Source organism: Scardinius erythrophthalmus (genome assembly GCF_964197995.2).
Source record: "Scardinius erythrophthalmus genome assembly, chromosome: 22".
Lineage (NCBI taxonomy): Eukaryota > Metazoa > Chordata > Actinopteri > Cypriniformes > Leuciscidae > Scardinius > Scardinius erythrophthalmus.
Genome location: NC_138242.1, coordinates 14,450,379 through 14,466,995, shown reverse-complemented (window position 1 = coordinate 14,466,995; position 16,617 = coordinate 14,450,379). Strand labels below are relative to the sequence as shown.

The window sequence follows — 16,617 nt, the reverse complement described above, 5'->3', positions numbered from 1 at the left end:
CTTCTGTATTGATAAAAAACTGCTCATTTTGAAACTTTATTTTCAGAAACTGGAAGTGGCAATATATGAAATAATACATAATTCAAATAATTAAATTCCATACTACCCAGTTTCAATAACTGATTTTTATTCAGCATTTCTAACTGCTAAAACATTTTAGAGATAAACATAACTAAATCATTATAAAACATGATGTTTTAGGATTTTATTAATTTCCACAAATTGCCAGGTCTGGAAATAACACTTTGAAAACATGGAAATATGAGGAAATTTTAAAAGAAAATGTTGGTGCATACATTTTTTAAGGGCATTACATAAGAATATGTAACATAAGCTTAACAAACATATAACATATAACAAACATAAGCTTGTTTCCAAGCAGCACAGCAGTAATGACTTTATGTCATTTTATTTTTTAATAACAACTTCTTCACTTATAAGATTGATAATATCAGGGAGAAAATGATAACTATGCAACTGTCTACTACAGTATCGCATCAGGCAGTGCATTGTAGTCTCCCAAAGGAAAAATTCCATTCATTCATTGCTATAGGAGAGGAAGAATTTTCTAAACTCGTTAAATCATCTAAATCGACAACATGTATGTTAGACCCTATACCGACTAAGCTACTGAAAGGGAGGTCATAGATCCTCTTCTTAATATCATTAATTAAGTCCTGTCTGCCTCGCTGCCTGCTGTGAGTGTGTTTGCTTCGGTGCTGTAAGCTCCGTCTTAGCCTCGTATTTCTTTGTTTTGAACCATCATTTACTACCATTTCTAGTTGTTTATACTACTACTAAATACAGCTTACCCAACATCTCAGATTAACCTGACATCACTAGCTTCCGTTACTACTAGCACAACACGCTAGTATTTTGCTAGCCTGTTAACGCGCCACCTGTGCGCTCAGCTATTTTTTATTTATTTTTCTCTCGCGCGCCCGCGCTTTTGAGTTCATAAAAAGCTCAGGTGAGTAAGAATCAGTCAACAAACACAGTGAGTAATGTCTTGTCCTGTTATTGTCACCTGCACTTCATGTCACATGTTTAGCATAGCCTTCTCTGTTGGCAATATAGGATTTATATGTGATAAATGCAAGGAATCAGTTAGGCTGACAGAGAAGATTTCAGAACTAGAGACACGCATCCAAACTTTAATTGAGGATAGTAAGAGTGCTAGAGCTTTAGATACTATTTTGGATGCGTCTAGCATAGTGAACTCTTTACATGATGCGGTTCCAGCAGAATTAGTGCCTGCGCAGCCAGGCAAATGGGTGACTGTGAGGGATTGCTCTAGTGGCGGATCAAAAAAACACTCTTCCGTTCCGATTACCATAACAAATCGATTTGCCCCGCTTAGTGAAACACCCACTGAGAATTCTGTTGATTGTGCCCTAGTAATTGGCGATTCGATCACACGGAACGTGAAAATAGAGACACCAGCCACCATAGTCACATGTTTGCCGGGAGCCAGAGCGCCTGACATCAAAGCAAATTTAAAAGTGCTGGCTAATGCTAATCGTAAATTCTCTAAGATTATTATTCACGTCGGCTCTAATGATGTTAGACTCCGCCAGTCGGAGATCACCAAAATGAATATTAAAGAGGTGTGTGAACTCGCAAGTACGATGTCAAGCACTGGAATTTCCTCTGGCCCTCTTCCTGTTCGCAGGAGTGATGAGATAGTTAGTAGATTGTGTTCACTGAATCGCTGGCTGTCTAAGTGGTGTCCGCTTAATAATATAGAATTCATAGACAATTGGAAAAGTTTTTGGGGCAAACCTGACCTGTTGAAAAGAGATGGTATTCATCCCTCCTGGGATGGTGCTGCTCTTCTCTCTAGTAATATGGCACATAGTCTTAGAGCTCAAACATGACAATCTGGGCCTCAGGTCAGGAAGCAGACAGACTGGCTTAACTGACTGTCTGCTAGCGGCCTCGCGTCACCAAGGTCAGATAAATCCCATCACATAGAGCCTCTTTCACCTAGATATCATCATATAGAGACTGTCTGTTCCCAGAATTTGGAAATCCAAAAAACGTTTAAACCTATCTAAGGTTAAAAATTTAATTGATGTTCAACAAATAAAAAACAGCTATAATACAGATAAGCAAATGCTAAAGCTTGGGTTGCTGAATATTCGATCGCTTACCTCAAAAGCACTCATTGTTAATGATATGATTTCAGATAATAACCTAGATGTGCTGTGTTTGACAGAAACCTGGCTAAAACCAAACGATTACATTACTTTAAATGAGTCCGCCCCGCAAGATTACTGTTATAAACATGAGCCTCGTCTGAAACGCAAAGGGGGAGGTGTTGCTGTAATTTATAGAAATATTTTCAAAACCACTAAGAAATCAAGTTTTAAATATACTTCTTTTGAAGTGTTGGTGCTTAATGTAAAAATATATAGTATAAATGATAAATCAGGTTTGAGATTTGTGCTGGCTACTATATACAGGCCACCAGGGCACCATACAGACTTTATCAAAGAATTTGCAGACTTTCTATCAGAATTAGTATTGACTGCAGATAAAATACTAATTGTTGGTGATTTTAATATACACCTCGATAATGAAAAAGATGCATTGGGTTTGGCATTTAAAGACATTGTAAACTCAATTGGAGTTAGACAACACGTGTCAGGACCTACTCATCGTCGTAATCATACTCTAGATCTAATATTATCACATGGAATAGATGTTGATGCCGTTGAAATTCTGCAGCAGAGCGATGACATCTCAGATCATTATTTAGTCTCATGTAAATTACATTTAGCCAAGGCTGCAAAGCCAACTCCGTGTTTCAAATATGTTAGACCTATCACTTCTGCCACTAAAGATTGCTTTATCAATAATCTTCCTAATCAGCATCCCAGATGGCTTAGAAGAACTAGATATTGCAACAGAAACTTTTAACTCTCTCTTTTCCAGCACTTTAGACACAGTTGCTCCGTTGCGCTTAAATAAGATTAAAGAAAATAGTCCAACGCCGTGGTACAACGAGCACACTCGGGCCCTTAAGAGAGCAGCCAGAAAAATGGAGCGTTGCTGGAAGAAAACAAAACTAGAGGTTTTTCGCATTTCATGGAAGGAGAGCTCGATTGCTTACAGAGAGGCTTTAAAAGCTGCTAGATCTGCTTATTTTTCAACCCTATTAGAAGAAAATAAACATAATCCTAGGTATTTATTTGAAACAGTGGCTAAACTAACGAAAAAGAAAGCTTCAAGCACCGAAGTTTCCAAGCAACACAGCAGTAATGATTTTATGAACTTCTTCACTTATAAGATTGATAATATCAGGGACAAAATTATAACTATGCAACCGTCTATTACAGTATCGCATAAGGCAGTGCATTTAAGTCTCCCTGAGGAAAAATTTGATTAATTCGTTGCTATAGGAGAGGAAGAATTTACTAACCTCGTTAAATCATCTAAATCGACAACATGTATGTTAGACCCTATACCGACTAAGCTACTGAAAGAGATGCTTCCAGAGGTCATAGATCCTCTTCTTAATATCATTAATTCATCTTTGTCTCTAGGATACGTGCCAAAAAACTTTAAGCTGGCTATGATTAAACCACTTGTTAAAAAAACGCAACTTGATCGTACAGAATTAGTCAATTACAGGCCGATCTCGAATCTACCTTTTCTGTCAAAGATATTAGAAAAAGCAGTATCTTCACAACTGTGTTCCTTTCTTGAAAGAAATGATATCTGTGAGGATTTCCAGTCCGGGTTTAGACCTTACCATAGTACTGAGACAGCTCTCATTAGAGTCACAAATGATTTGTTCTTATCATCCGATCGTGGTTGTATCTCTCTATTAGTGTTACTTGATCTTAGTGCTGCATTTGACACTATTGACCACAACATTCTTTTAAATAGACTAAAAAACTATGTAGGCATTAGTGGAATTGCACTAGCATGGTTTAAATTACACTTATCTGACCGTTATCAGTTTGTAGCAGTAAATGAAGAGATGTCTCATCGATCACAAGTTCAGTATGGCGTACCACAAGGCTCAGTACTAGGACCGCTGCTGTTCACTCTGTGCATGCTACCATTAGGAGATATCATTAGGAAACATGGAATTAGCTTCCACTGTTATGCTGACGATACTCAGCTGTATATTTCTTCAAAACCTAACGAAACTTGTCAATTCACAAAATTAACGGAATGCATAGCTGATATAAAAAATTGGATGACTCGTAATTTCCTACTTCTAAATTCTGAAAAAACAGAGATTCTAATTATTGGACAAAAAACTTCCTCACGTAATAACCTAGAATACTGTCTAACACTTGATGGCTGCTCTGTTAAGTCTTCGTCGTCGGTTAGGAACCTGGGTGTGCTCTTTGATACCAATCTTTCATTTGAAAGTCACGTGTCTAGTATCTGTAAAACCGCATTTTTCCATCTTAAAAATATATCTAAATTACGCCATATGCTCTCATTGACAAATGCGGAACAATTAGTACATGCTTTCATGACCTCAAGGCTAAATTATTGTAATGCTCTACTGGGTGGTTGCCCTGCACGCTTAATAAACAAACTTCAGCTAGTTCAAAATGCAGCAGCTTGAGTCCTTACCAGAACCAGGAAGTATGACCATATTAGCCCGGTTCTGTCAAAACTGCATTGGCTCCCTATTAAACATCGCATAAATTTTAAAATATTGCTGATTACTTACAAAGCACTAAATGGTTTAGCTCCGCAGTACTTGAGCAAGCTCTTAACGCATTATAGTCCTTCACGTCTATTGCGATCTCAAAATTCCGGCCAGTTGATAATACCTAGAATATCAAAATCGACTGCTGGCGGTAGATCCTTTTCCTATTTAGCACCAAAACTTTGGAACAGTCTTCCTAACATTGTCCGGGAAGCAGACACACTCTGTCAGTTCAAAGCAAGATTAAAGACACATCTCTTTGACCTAGCATTCACATAATACATTATAGACTTCTATAATTCAATGTTAGGCTGCATAGATTAGGTCAGCTGGAACCGGGAACACTTCCCATAAATCCTGATGTACTCGTTAAGAAGAATGGCATCTACGCTAATTTTAGTGTCTTTGTTTATCCCAAGGTTTTCCCGCAGCCAGCCGGATCCAGGCCGTATCCGGATCTGACGAAGGACCTTCGCCTGAACCCGATGTCAACGCAGTGCTGAAGTGCCAACTAGTCTCTCCCTATGGAGGATCCCTTTACCTCTCTACAGATAAAGCGTTGTCGGGAAAACTCAATTTGCGTACCTACCCCGAATTGATAAAATAATATAAAATTCTGTATCAAAATTATAAGGAAACACCAGTACTTTGTTTAGGCTTGGTTTGTAGGGAATTCCGAACCTGCGCATATATATTCAAATGCACATAACTATAGAACCGATTCTTAATGTGCATGTGAACGCCATCAGCGTTTCTCACAGGTTTGCGTTTAAAGTTTGTGTAGAGGGAATGGTGTCGTCTTAGTGGCCCCAAATTTAATAACAAATGATCGTTGCGACGGAAGCAAAACAATCAAAACTAACTTTAGCTGGAAAATAACTTTATTAAAGAACCACTATAAAGCCAAAACAATCTTACCTTAAATTATACATTTATCTCTGTAAAGCTGCTTTGAAACAATCTACATTGTTAAAAGTGCTATATAAATGAAGATGACTTGACTTGACTTGACTTAATTCATCTTTGTCATTAGGATACATACCAAAAACTTTTAAGCTGGCTATGATTAAACCGCTTGTTAAAAAAATGCAACTTGATCCTACAGAGTTAGTCAATTACAGGCCAATCTCGAATCTACCTTTTCTGTCAAAGATACTAGAAAAGGCAGTATCTTCACAACTATGTTCCTTTTTAGAAAGAAATGATATCTGCAAGGATTTTCAATCAGGATTTAGACCGTACCATAGTACTGAGACAGCTCTCATTTGAGTCACAAATGATTTGCTCTTATCATCCGAGCGTGGTTTTATCTCTCTATTAGTGTTACTTGATCTTAGTGCTGCATTTGACACTATCGAAAACAACATTCTTTTAAATAGACTCGAAAATTATGTTGGCATTAGTGAAATTGGATTAGCATGGCTTAAATCATACTTATCTGACCGTTATCAGTTTGTAGCAGTAAATGAAGAGATGTCTTATCGATCAAAAGTTCAGTATGGTGTACCACAAGGCTCAGTACTGGGACCGTTGCTGTTCACTCTGTACATGCTACCCTTGGGAGATATCATTAGGAAGCATGGCATTAGTTTTCACTGTAATGCTGATGATACGCAGCTCTATATTTCTTCACACTCGGACGAAACTTACCAGTTCACAAAATTAATGGAATGCATAGCTGATATAAAAAATTGGATATCTAGCAATTTCCTACAACTTAATTCTGAAAAAACAGAGATTCTAATTATTGGACAAAAAACTTCCTCACGTAATAACCTAGAATACTGTCTAGCATGTCCTAGTCGTCGGTTAGGAACCTGGGTGTGCTCTTTGATACCAATCTTTCATTTGAAAGTCACGTGTCTAGTATCTGTAAAACCACTTTTTTTTTTTCATTTTAAAAAATATATATCTAAATTACGTCAAGTGCTCTCAATGAAAAATGCAGAACAATTAGTTCATACGTTCATGACATCAAGGCTAGATTATTGTAATGCTATTATGGGTGGTTGCCCTGCACACTTAATAAACAAACTACAGCTGGTCCAAAATTCAGAAGCTAGTGTTCTTACCAGAACAAGGAAGTATGACCATATTAGCCCGGTTCTGTCAGCACTGCATTGGCTCCCTATTAAACATCATCTAAATTTTTAAATATTGCTGATTACTTAGAAAGCACTAAATGGTTTATCTCCCCAGTACTTGAGCGAGCTCTTAAGGCATTATAATCCTTCACATCTATTGCGATCTCAAAATTCCGGCCAGTTGATAAAACCTAGAATATCAAAATCGACTGCTGGCAGTAGATCCTTTTCCTATTTAGCACCAAAACTTTGGAACAATCTTCCTAACAATGTCCGGGAAGCAGACACACTCTGTCAGTTCAAATCTAGACTAAAAACACATCTCTTTGGCCTAGCATACACATAACACATTATAGACTTCTATAATTCAATGTTAGGCTGCATAGATTAGGTCAGCCGGAACCAAGAACACTCCCCATAAATCCTGATGTACTTGTTACATCATAAGAAGGATGGCGTCTACACTAATATTAGTCTCTCTGTTTATCCAAGGTTTACCGCAGTCCGCCGGATCCAGGCCATATCGAGATCTGATGAAGGACCTGCACCTGGACACGATGACAACTAGGGTTGGGCCGATAGACGATGCCATCGTCCATCGCGATGGCTGACAGACATCACGATGTTGACTTGTTATTGCTGCTTCCATAGACACCATTGTATATTTTACAAACTATAAATGTACTGTTTTGCTATAAATTATATGTATTTAAATGTCTGAAACCTAAAATAAACATTGTGTGGTTTAAACACTGAATAGTTGTGATGACAAGCGCTGAGCACGTCTGTCTTTGGCTCAGCGACAGCCATAGCACGAAAGCACAGTTTGAATCTGGCAGTTATCTCACGTCACTGTACATTCGCTCCTTAGTGGTCAGCTGCTGCAGAGTGTGCCAAAATCGAAATAGCTGATGAGATGTAGAGGAAAATATCTAGTGGAAAATTAGAATGTTACGTTACGTTATGTAACATAAGCTTGTTGTCTGAGCTTTGCTAATGTCATGGTCATATCAAAACCATCATTATAGCCAGTACTACAATAGGAAAATTCATGGCCACAAAAACCGATACATAGATACACAATGCAAATACACAGAGACACTCATAGGTAGACAGACCTACAGACAGCGGCAATAAATATGTGGAACAAGTCTGGTCACGCTAAGTGTTCGGGTAGTGCAGGGAGGCATTGTTAGTGCTAACGTGTGCTTTAGGGAGCTCTTTATGGGTTTTATGTGCAAAGCCTCCTGGGCTTGGCCTCTTCCAGGCAAATGTGCAGGTTCATAGCTTCACACAAGAGCAATGGAGTGACTCTGTGTCTCTGCTTGCCACAGTCTGTGAAATAAAACAGGCCAACATTCAACATCACAGCAGCAGTCAGGCAAGGATTTCCCACAAGCTCTCTCTCTCTCTCTCTCTCTCTCTCTCTCTTTCTCTCTCTCTCTCTCTCTCTCTCTCTCTCTCTCTCTCTCTATTTTTTTATCTTCTTTTTTTTTCAAAGACACAGAATCCCATGGAGAGGGCAGCTGAGTCTTTTCCCTGCATTCCAAACTGCCCATTAAATGGCCTCATGGGTAGTATCAACGCCCACAAGCTATCCGCTCTCTCTCTCTCTCTCTCTCTCTCTCTCTCTCTCTCTCTCTCTCTCTCTCTCTCTCTCTCTCTCTCTCTCTCTCTCTCTCTCTCTCTCTCTCTCTCTCTCTCTCTCTCTCTCTCTCTCTCTCTCTCTCTCTCTCTCTCTCTCTTTCTCTTTCCCTCTCTTTCCATATACCAGTCTTTTAACACTGTTCCTGCCTCTCTCTCCTATACACACACACCAAAAGAGGTGTACTTTCCTTATTTCTATGTCTGCAAGTAATCTGTTCTGGCAGACAGAGTTGGACTTGTACCCCACAGGGACAGTCTCCAATGGTCTAAAATGGGGCAGAGAGAAGCAAGTTTACAGGGCTTTGCAGGGTTTACAGGGTTTAGTGTTTGATCTTTCTTGAAGACACATGACCCATTACCTGACCCCATCTAGGTCATGACCTCTCAGCCTAGAATAAGTAGTGGAGCAACCCATAATTCAGTCCTCTAACCTACCATACCCTTTCACTGTATAACATCACTCACTGCTTTTTAACCTTCAGGAGTTCAGTTCATAACTGCAGCAGTAGGGGTCAATGAGGTCACAGATGATGTAATTTAAAGGGACTGTGAGAATTCTGTCATTTATTACTCACCCTCATGTCGTTCAAAACTCATATGACTTTCTTTACGCAGTGGAACATAATTCTTAATGAATTCTTAAAGACTGACAAAAAATATTGAAGATATTCCCTAAAAATCTTGACATCTGTCTTAATTAAAAAATTAATTTAATCTGCAAGTGCCTTGCAGTCAACTACTAGCAACAGCACACATTAGCATTTTTTTACTGTATCTAGTGTAAAGTGTTGGTAGGAAAAACAACAAATAAAAAAAAGGTTCCACATGCAGTTTCCTCCTTTTATCATTTGGCACAAAATCACATATATAAACAGTTAATATCATCATTTACCACCGCACAATTAATTATAATTGTAGGGAAATAAAATGACCAGCACATTATGTCAAATGCCTCCTTCTTTGTTCCACACTAGGAATAAAGTCATAAAAGTTTGGAATAACAAGAAAAAAAAAATGTCATTAGGTGAACTATCACTCACATGTTTAGCGAAACTAGACCAGCAGATGCTGATATTTGAAGCTTTATCAGATTCTTGTATCTAAGCACTTTAAAAAAGCAGCACAACTTTTTAACAAAATACAGACCATAAGACTGTAATTTGCAAAGTAAAAGAGTGCTAGCCTTGGGAAAGCCAGCAAGAGTCGGTCTGACAGAATAAATGGTATCAGCGGGTTCTGGTGGAACGGAACACTTGTGTTTTGGCATGCGAGAGCGGTTGTGACTCAGGTCATTAAGCTCAAACTGTAAACCTCCTCCGGTTTGGCCGAGTTTAACAGTATGCCATTGCTGATGAGTGCTGCTCTAATGCTGGGTTGTTTTAAAATCTTTCTGTTCTAAAAACTCTAGTGTGGAGGCATGGAGCTGCCGCCAAATGTCCCGTAGCGCTGGAGCTAAGGTTAGCGCTTGGCCCAGTGTACTGTGCTGTAGCAAGGAAAAGCCAATTAAACTATGTGGATTAAAGATAGTATTTTACGTATCACTATGGAATACACTTTACAAACAGTCATGATAGAGAGCATTCAAGGTTCATCGATCCATGAAAAATGACAGCATCAGTTGGGTTATAAGTCTTTAATCCTATACTGCAAAGCCAGTGATCTTATTGAGGGAATAATAGCACTTATAAAGTTAAAGCAGGATTAATAGGCCTGCTCCCATAAAACCACAATATTAACATAAAGGGATTTAAGTATCATCCTGTTACCATGCTCAGACACACACACACACACACACACACACACACACACACACACACAGGATTTGAAAGTGAATACTGAGGTATGGGTATATGGAAGTGAGGGAAAGAACAGTCCTGACTAAAAACAACCTAAATTCAATGACTATTTTAAATTTGCTATTTTTTTTTTTTTTTTTTTTTTTATATATATATATATATATATATATATATATATATATATATATGATATTTGTATTTTTTGTACCGAAACAAAAATATTTTTTGAAAGTTGTATTTAAAATTGACTTCACTCAAAAATATGTCTTGATTTAAAAAAAAAAAAAAATGTTAAGCCTATGTTTTATTTACTTATTTTTTTTTTATTTATTTATTTTTATTTTAAATGAATTCATGCTAGAAATTAGTACAAATCTACTGTCTACCCCTGAAGAAGTCTACTTTTATTTATAGGGTGCACGTTTATGTGTACAGTATGATTCTTTGAAAGGGTACGATGTTTCTGTGTGTAACGATCACCAGCTGGAGTGCCCTTGAGAGCCACCAGAGGGCACTCCACACTAGACTCTCCTAATCACTCACAAACTACATTTCCCATAACTCACTGCCTGGACTCATCACTCATCACTGATCACATTCACCTGTACCTCATTCACTGATTGCATTCACCTGTCTCATCCTCCTGTTAGCCTGTCTATTTATACCATGTTCATTCATTCACTCACCGCGAAGTCTTGTATGTGTAGCACTGCATCTCTGAGCATTTCCTTGTTGTCATTGTTATTCCTGGTTCTGTTACGTACTGCTCCGAGACACGAAGGTTGAGGATCCAAATGCAGTTTATTTAAAGTGTTATTCAGAATCGTAATCAAAATCCAGGCAAAGGTCATACACAGGCAGGCAATCCAACAAACAGACAAATCCAGAGGGTGAGGCAGAAACAGGAAAACCAGGACACGGGCAGCGATCAAGAACCAGGAATAACAATGACAACAAGGAAATGCTCAGAGATGCAGTGCTACACATACAAGACTTCGCGGTGAGTGAATGAATGAACATGGTATAAATAGACAGGCTAACAGGAGGATGAGACAGGTGAATGCAATCAGTGAATGAGGTACAGGTGAATGTGATCAGTGATGAGTGATGAGTCCAGGCAGTGAGTTATGGGAAATGTAGTTTGTGAGTGATTAGGAGAGTCTAGTGTGGAGTGCCCTCTGGTGGCTCTCAAGGGCACTCCAGCTGGTGATCGTTACATAGTGCAAACCTCAGGATTCACTGTGTGCTCAACTGTGAATTTAGTAAATAAACTGTCTCACTGACTACTGTGTGGTCTGTCTTAGACTCTTCCGCCCGGGGGTCCTGGCCTTCCTTACCCCCATAATGCTAATATCTCCCCCTCCGGCTACTACAGAATAGTTTTTGTTTATGGTGGAGGCACCTACCAGAGGGGGATGTTGTAATATTTACATTCACTTCCTGTGTTTCATGTGCCACTTCCTGTTTCCACCATATTTAAACCATGCTTGCCAAACAATCCCTGAAAAGTATTGCCAGTTCATCTGCATACCAAGCGTTTTCATATGTTCAAACATCTCTCATTGCTCATGAAATGCACAGTCATGCCTCCAGGAAACCTCCTGAATCTATGCAGATCAGACAAGCCTGAGTCTCCATTGAAGAACGGCATCAACGTTTACAGAACCGTCTATATTTTTTATGTGATCAACCTGATCATTGTTGCATTTCCTGACCAATAAAAACCAAGGCTGAAACAACTAAATGAGTCAAAGTGAGTATAACCCCTTATCCACACAGTTTATCACTTCCCATAACACTATGGAATGCCCATTCCATAGGCCCAGAGTGGATTCAGGATCTGCAGTGAATCTCATACATCAGCAAATTATTCAGGAATTTAACATTACTATGGTGCCATGTTCGCATCCAACAAATATCACTGCAGTGGACAAAAAACCCACCGGAAAAGGCCAATGGGAAAGACCTGGATTAAACTTCAAATTGAAATATTTCCTACTGAAGAACTCACTCTGTATGTCATTTCCTTACCTCTTCATCCCATCATACTAGGACATAAAGCTGCTTTAATTATTAAAAGATTGTGATCTCAATTCGAACACCCACGTGATCTCACTTCTAAATGACGATTCGCCTGTGTCTATTAAACCTTTGACAAAATCACACCAGAACAATTCAAAGAACAATCCACAGCTTCACCACTATGTATAAGTATGAAACACCTTTGCAAACAGCTCTACTAGGATGTCCAAGTTTATCAGTTCATGATCCACACAGATCATGAGGCACTACAGCAATCTGTCACGACACATTAAAGAGCCACAAAATGGTATTTGTTTTATTTTCTTACAAATGTACAAAATGTGAACTTGAATTTTAAGTAACCTGTTATGTCTTGCCTGTCAGCACGTTGTCAGTGTCCTCTTTGCTCCGCGATGTATTCTTCACTATGTGAGAACATGATGTGTGGTGTGAGAGCGCCCAGGCTTGTCGGACATAGCAACAGTAACTAAAGGGGGCGGGTCTTTGCGAACAGTCAACAGGCTGCTTTATGTCAAGGATAAGCCACAATAGGCAATGTATGCGAAGGGCACGATAGGCAAAGACATGAAAATGGCAGAGATTGGCCGTGAAATATGAAAGCCATGAAAGACCACGATAGGCCAGTTAAGAGGAGAAGTATTTGTGAAGACCAAAGCCAATCGATATCACAGGAAAACAGAATGAAACCACCAGTAGCACGCTAATAGAAATGTACCTTGATTATTACTTGACAGTGCTTGCTGAGCGTTTAAGTTAAGAGAGAGTCAGATCTTGCTTGGAACTCGAGTGATGAGGATTGACTATGTACATACACCACCTGTCCAAAAATAATGTATTAAGTTGAGATGAGTTGGAAAACCACAGTTCCCTGTGTCTGCAGTTAGGAGGATTCTAAACCACTGCATTGTGAAGGGAAGGCTGTTAGGTTTGATAAAATGATAGAAGGTAGTATTTAGGTTGGTAACACTTTATTTTACAGTGTCCTTGTTACATATGTTACATGTACTTACTTACCATAGTAATAACAGTAAATTATGCATAATTACATGCAACTAACCCTCAACCAAACCCTAATTCTACCCTAACTCTATAGTAAGTACATGTAGTTCATTATTATTACTCAGTACTTAAATATATAATTACACTGTAATAGTGACACCTTAAAATAAAGTGTAACCTTTAGGTTCTAACAGGAAGACTTGGAGCACAAGTACTAAAAAATGTACATTTTCTTGGGCATGACTCCGGCACACAGCTTGATAGAGCTATACAGACAGAACTCCATCTAACCATCATAATCTGGCGAAAGAACCCTCAAAATGAAAAACATGTTGGCATAACAGATAAGTAAAAGAAATACCCAATATACATAGAACAAAGAACGAAGATTTATAAGCTTTGTCGTAAAATAGGATGGATAAGGATAGGCAGAAGGATAAGAATGCTTTATGAAGATTGTTGTTCGATACCTAAGTGAAGAGATAAGCTTACTTTGAAAGAGCCCTGCAAAAGGGGAAGGATCACAATAAAGCCCAAGTGAAATGCTTATGACCAGGCACAGAGTAACTCTGATGTTCAATGTGTAGTGCGCTGTTATGAACGCGACTCACAGTGATGGTGATGTTCTACATCTACTGCACTGTTTTAAAAAATTAAGACAAGAACAGCAATGATAAGCAATATACAGGCTGTTGCTACGGATGTTTTTTTTTTTTGGGGGGGGGGGGGGGGGGGGGGTTCACAGACAACACAAATGCAGCACAAGTATAAAAACATTTCTTACCATCACTGAAAATAACCAAGCAGAGCAGCTCATCACTTAAAAAGGCATGCAACTGTCATATGACAAAATGTGAATTTTAACAAGAATTGTTTTCAGACGAAAATTCTTTATTTGCTAAAATGGCAGACTGCAGGAACAATAGCCTGAAATATCTAATCGTAATCCAAACAATATCTTATAGTCCTGCATGTGCGCAGGTACCCACTGGATGGACCACTATATGTAATGAAATGGGTGTAATTATTATTATTTTTTACACCTTTTACAATGCATTTGCAGTGTTGAGCATATGAATGCAATGGCTAATCGGAGGTGTTTGTGTTAGCGCAGAATCCATTCAATCGAGATCAAAACGATTCAGAGCTTGTTCACTGCTGAGTTATTTAAACTGGTCGGGTCAAAATAAATAAACAAATCGTCTCTTTCCTGTACGTACACACACTAAGAAAATCTGATGCACGTAACAGTATAGCAGAATAAAACGCAGATAGAGATATTAACTGAAGGACATTTTAGCTGAAGGAACATGAACACAAAAGCACACAATTGATGGGTGATTGGAAGTGAGGGGGAGGGAGCGAGAGCCTGAGAATGATGCTCCAGGGTGTGCAGGGCACCACCAGCCTGACCAGCAGCGCTCCGCTGCCAAACAGATAACAGATCGTGTGCATCAGGTGCCCTCCATGTGATGTCATAGGACTGCCGTCGGCCAGTAAGATTTCACACGTACCTCAGACACCGTTCTGCAGGACATGTCCCCATAGCATCAGCAACTGATGCAGCATTGAGTTCCCCTTGAAAGCGAACCTCAATTCTTAGCGAATAATCAGAATAATGAAAATTGCACATAAACAGAAGTGATGAGGTTTGCTTGTGTCATGTAAACATTTACTGCGATTAAGTCATTACTCTGATTATTTGAAATAATTACATTATTGGTGCAAATGTAAACATGGTCATTGTCCTAAGGGACAAACTGAGTCTGATCCCCCAGCTGGTTGGCTTTAATCACCACAGAGATCTTTCAACAAAGTCTTATTAGTGTAAGTACTATGATGACCCCTAAGCTGAGATATGCCGTTAAGTCCAGAGGCTGAAACCAGTGTGAGCCAGACACATGAAGATATGACCCTTACAATGGATTATAATGACATTAATGCAATTTTACAAGCTCATAATAAAATCATTTAACATATCTCAGTCTGCATCAAGTCATTTTGTTCCCTCATTTGAACTAGACCCTGAATTCTTTCAGCGTTTACAATGGCTACATCTCAATAGTAGCACAAGTGCACCCCACCCCAGTTGCTAACCTCAAGAACAGAGGATTACACTAATTGACATATACTTCTTCACAGACCCAATGGCGCTCCTAATGGCTCTGCAAACACTCAACGACAGGAGGTCAACAGCCTCTTGATTCACTCAATAGACAGCAGAGGAGCAACATATCTGATAATCTCCCTCTCTCCTTTCAGCTCTTTTCATTTACTCCATCTCTTCTCTTTATTATTATGCTCCCTTCCAGCACCGAATTACATGTCTTACCTCTGTTCTTCTCACTGTCCCTAAAGAAAATGTCATTGCTCAGAGATTTCTCCCTCAAAACTCAGAAAAGTTATTTATTTATTTAAGTATCAACTTTGTCCCAGATGTTTCTCCTAAAATGATAACATTAACATACTGTACAGTACATGTATGAAGCTATACATTTAATCTGGATATCACAGAACAGATCATTTAGACTTTGAATTTGACTAGCAATGCTTGAGTTCATGTAGAAATGTTTGACTTTGCAAACTTTAGTCTCTTGGCTAATCTGAGCACAACTTAAGGCATTGTTCAGATCTCTTCTGAAATTCTAGAGAAACATTTGAGGGCCCTTTTCTCAGAAAAATAAAAGAAGTTAAGAAAAGTCTCCACTTGCACTCAAGTTTAAACTCATTGGAGAAACAACTGAGATATTAAAGCACTCATTTGTGGTTTCTCCTTCCTAAGGGACAATAAAAGTGGACAGATTTAATTTAGGTGGTTTTCTCATAAATGGATTCCCGTTTGATCCATGTTACAGAGCAGAGTTCAAAAGTTTTCTTCAGACTTTCAGATGAAGGTGAGTGTGCTATTGCACTCTGGGCTTAGCAGGGCTCTAATGTTGAGATTACAAATGTCAGGAGGCAGATGAGAAGGATTTCCATTGCCTGACCATCAACCCTTCTTTTTTTCCCCTCTTTTTTCCCCCTCAGTGTTCTTTTATTTATTTTGCAATTTTGGCTCCACCATTGCTCCACAGATTCACCAGTCTTTTCACCTCAACACAAAAACAGCAAGCTTGTTCTCTGTGGACTGGGAGGAAAGCGTGCTCCAGTGAAAAAAAAAAAAAGAAAAGAAAAAAACAGTGCAAAAGAGGGGAAGAGAGAAGGGGAGAGAGGAAGAGTGATTGTGCTCCCTCTCTCTCTCTGTAGTGATTGAATTTCTTAACATCTTTTCAAAAATCGCTTAAATGCCTGGAGGCGAGAGGAAGAAACAAGCTAATGGTGGATGGGGAGCACTGAACAAATTTCAGAGCCCTTTCCTGCTTGCGTTTGA

The 16,617-nt window shown here is 38.9% G+C and overlaps 1 protein-coding gene across 1 annotated transcript in view; it reads right to left on the bottom strand.

Annotated features, from left to right (window-relative positions):
- Window positions 1-16,617, bottom strand: part of gli3 (GLI family zinc finger 3) — a 250,478-nt gene that overhangs the window by 130,036 nt on the left and 103,825 nt on the right. The gene's annotated exons all lie outside the window — the stretch shown is intronic.